Here is a 4296-nt window from a genome sequence, read left to right as displayed (position 1 = left end):
TGCATGTGTTGTGTGAGAGGAGAAATGTTCAAACATCTGACAGAAAAAATAAATAATGGAATAAAATAAAATGAAATATTGATAATATACATATAAATATTATGAAAATAATAAGTATAAATTTTTTTTGAAAGAAATAATTAAAAATTAAAATTAAAAATATAAATTTCTAATTTCTAATTAATAGAGACAATTTGTAATTGATTTTAAAGTTTGACCAAGGTCCCCAGCGGAGTCGCCAAGCTGTCGTAACCGGTTTTCGCCCGGGCACGAAATTTTTATTTGGCAAGGAAAATAATGTGGATAAAAAATGATTTTGATTTAAAAAATGTTTTGAAGTCGCCATCGACTTTTTTGGATTAGGTAGGTTAAATACCTAAAATAATCTTTTAAAATAGTTTTGAATAAAACATAATTTAAAAGATAAACTGATTTGCTTATAACCAAAAATTTGTTCTTTTTAATAATAAAAAGGGATTCGTAGTCGATTACTTTTGGGGAAGGATTAGCACCCCCACAACGCCCAAAATTAGTACTTTATTAATTATAAATTGTCTCTATTATTAGAAATTTAAAAATTTAAAAATATATTTAATTTATAATATTGTTATTTCAAATTTATTAGTATCTTTAATAAAATCTATTAATTTATATATAAATAAGATATTTATTTATTAATAAATATCAGAAAATGACTTCTAGGTGCCTTAAGACAGCTATTTTCTTCGATATTAAAAAATAAATAAATATTAATAAAACATTTTTTTAAAACATAGATTAATATATAATTTATAAAAATAAGATATTTATTTAATATATATAAAATAAATAAAAACATATTATTTAATATATATTTATATGAATAAATAATAATACTTAAAAATAATAATTAAATATATTGAAAATAAACATATAAAATTAAAATAATAAATTAAATTAAAATATAAATAAATAGTGACTAAAATAAATAAAATTAAAACTATAGTAGTAAAATATAAAATTTATAAATAAAATAAATGAAAATATTAAACTTAATGACTAAATTATAATATATTAAAATTTAATAACCTAATTCGTAATTAATTATTTAATATTACAGGGGCTAAGCATGCTATTATACCTATTATTAATTTAGTGACTAAAATAAATTTATACCAAATTTGAATGTTAAATTAAAATAAATTAAAACATGCTTCCGGGATTAAAATATTAATTAATAAAGTTACGAGGGCTAAATCGGTTATTTTAACTAAAATATTTATATAAACATATTAGTGACTAAATTATAAAGTAAATAAAATTAGAAGACCAAATTAAAACGTTTAGAATTTGATTTCAGTGACTAAAATAGAATGTTACAAAACTAAGATGGTTGTGGAAAGGGTTTGGCCAAACGTGAAATTACGAATATACCCTTCCCCAAAACGACGTCGTTTGAGAATGGGTATAAATTCCCCAAACGTCTGGCCCTTCGGGCCAGCACTCTCATTTATCTTCTCTCTCTAACTGAGAGAGAAGAAAACTCTCTCGCTTCTCTCTAGCTTCCCTCACCGGAGGGAAGCCGGTTATAGGCTGGCAGCCGTCTGCCGCCACCGTCCCTACGCCGGCCACCGGATGCGGTGGCCAGAAAATTTTATTTTATACCAAAACGTAGATCAGACCGTCCTAATGACGGTTCCGGTGACCGTTTTTCTTAAAAAGCTCCCGATCGGAGCAAATCTATGAAAATACCTTCGGGCTTTGGTTGTTTCTGGCGACGGTTGCTTTTCTCGGCGGTAAGACTCTCAACTTCTTCTCCTTTTTTTCGGTTTGGTATTATCTGGGATCTTTGGTGTAAATGTTTGCTATCTCTCTCTTTTTTTTCTTTGGTTGCTTCCTGTTCTTGCTTGTTCTCCCTCTGTCGTCTGGTCTTTTTTGTTTGCAGGTGAACCGAGGCTTTATAGCCTCGTCGAGACGTTCATCGGACCGGGTAATGGAATGGCCCTCGGTGAGTCACCGAACTATGGTGGTGACTCACCATAGGGTAGCAACGTGGATGGCTCGGTGGTGCTTCTGGAGGCTTCTTTGAGGGCGGCGGCAGCTGGAACGTCGACGTGGGGCGACTGGAGACAGAGGCGGCGCCGCGTGGTCCCTAGGGTATCATAACCCGAGGGTTTCTTGTTGGAGAGCTTTGGACCGTTGGATCTTGCCAGATCCAACGGTGGAGATCGTTGGCGGCTGGCTAAGATGATGGAAACCCTAGAAGGGTTCTGCTGGGCCTGGTCGGGTTGGGCTCCGGTCTGTTTGTAAATTGGGTTAGGTTTATTTGTAATTGGGCTCCGGGTTTTGGGCCTGTAATGTATTAAAATTAATTAACTATTTAATAATAATAATATGATATAATAATAAATCAAAATAATAATAATAAATAAAACAAATGAAATAAAAACTAGTGTCTTCATAATCCATCCCTTATTTGGCGTAGTGTTTGGAGTGCTTGAGGCCTATTAGATGATGGACTTCAGTGGAAGATTGGTACGGGGATATTTGTATCGATTTGGAAAGATTTTTGGCTGCTGACATCTAAACCAAGAAGGGTTCTATCACCTGAAGTTGATTGTGTTGAATTTGTTGAGAAATTAATGATCCCGAACCAAGGTAAATGGAACGAGAACCTGATCCATTCTATTTTCACTCTCGCTGAGGCTATGCAAATTATAGATATTCCTCTGGCCCAGTCTAAACTAGAGGACGTTTGTACCTGGCGGTGAGAAAACAGGGATTAATACAGTAAAAAGTGGTTATAATTTCTTATTGGCTGCCTCATCTTTAGAGTCTACTTCTAAGAGATGTCTTAAGGCGAAGTGGAATGTGGCGTGTCCTTCCAAAGTGAGGATTCTAATGTCGAAATATTTTTGAATTTTATTCCATGCTATCAGCTTTTGCATTTTTAACGAATTGCTAATAATCCATTTTGCCCTCGGCTCGTGTCACACGTGGAGTCAACAGTGCATGTGAGTCAAAAAAAATTGCGAGAAATGTTTGGCTTGGCCAAGGTTTCTCTTAGTCCAATGAGGTTAATGCGATGAATATGCAAGAATGGCTAACGTGGTGTTTGCATAAAAGTTAACTGATCCTATTCTCATATATAATGGGATAAAGAGATGTAGGACCACTAGATTGAGAGTAGCATTCGGAGACATCCGAAAATTATAATTAGTGGGCTCTATGCTCTATGGTGGTAAACAATTACAACAAGTATGCCTCACCATCTGGGCTCTATGGTATTCTTGAAACCGTTTGGTGCACGAAAATAAAATCCAGCAATCAGAGGAAGCAATTACCTTTGTATTAGGCTATGCAACAGAATTGGGGTCTCTCATTTCATCTCTATCTCACCCAAATCCGCAAGAATCCATACCCTAGTCCTCACCCCCTGCAAACCTGGTCAAGGTGAATGTGGATGCCAGTTACCTTCAGCAAAATGAAAGGGCCACTTCAGGAATTATTATCAGGGACAACCTTGGTTATGTGGAAGGAGCTTGTTGTCGATTCACTCACCAGTTAGATCGCCTTTTGAAGCGAAGGCTTTTGCTTTCTTGCATGGTCTACACTTCGCTGCGAAAATGGGTTTTATGAAGATAGTGTTGGAAGGGGATGCTTGATCTGTTGTTCAGCGGATCAACTCTCCAGCGGTTTATCTCTCCGAAATTCGACATGTTATCGCAAACATCAAAAACAAAATTAGCTCTTTCCATTCTTGCCTGGTTTCTTTTTCTCACCAAGTGGAAATCAATCGGCTCATGCACTAGCAAAATTGGGGCAATCCAAACAAACTGACCTGTATTGGGAGGAGGAGGTACCGGAGGAAGCTCGCGATGCTGCTGATCGGGACTGTCGCAACCTGGACCCGCCATGACCGTTTGATCCGTTCTGCGTTTGATGATAAGGGTGTTTTTTACTACTCTCTCCCTTATCTTAGTTCTCTGCTCCGTTGGCTTCAAGTGACTCTTTTGGTTGAGCAGAGATTTACGCCGTCTCCTGAGTTGCTTTTCTTTTCTTCAAGTGCATTTACTTTTTTGAAGTCTCTCTGCCTTCGGTTTCTTTTTGTTTTTTGCTCTACTCTTTTGTGTTTTCAAGTGGTGGACAACTTATTTATTTGTCTTTATTTTGTTCTTAATTAAAGCTCAACGACAGTATATTATAAAAAAATGGACATTATCAATGATTTCGATAGCTTAAACATTGAATTATTTTTTTTTACTAATTTTGTTTAATTAAGCTAATTTTTAGTTCGTTTTTTCAATATCTTTTTTT

At 35.0% G+C, this 4296-nt stretch overlaps 1 long non-coding RNA gene across 1 annotated transcript; it reads right to left on the bottom strand.

The window, feature by feature from the left end:
• Window positions 1-1688: 1688 nt before the first annotated feature.
• Window positions 1689-4090, bottom strand: LOC120163080. Its single transcript, XR_005519622.1, has 3 exons — window positions 3541-4090; window positions 3324-3453; window positions 1689-2331 (listed from the first exon to the last, which is right to left on the bottom strand). It is a non-coding gene; the product is annotated as an uncharacterized LOC120163080 (long non-coding RNA).
• Between the last annotated feature and the right edge of the window lie 206 nt (window positions 4091-4296).

The sequence above is a fragment of the Hibiscus syriacus genome, unplaced genomic scaffold (genome assembly GCF_006381635.1).
Source record: "Hibiscus syriacus cultivar Baekdansim isolate YM2019G1 unplaced genomic scaffold, ASM638163v2 tig00111427_pilon, whole genome shotgun sequence".
NCBI classification, from domain to species: Eukaryota; Viridiplantae; Streptophyta; class Magnoliopsida; order Malvales; family Malvaceae; genus Hibiscus; species Hibiscus syriacus.
Note: the sequence above shows the minus strand (reverse complement) of the source record. Positions and strands in the feature narration are given on the sequence as shown.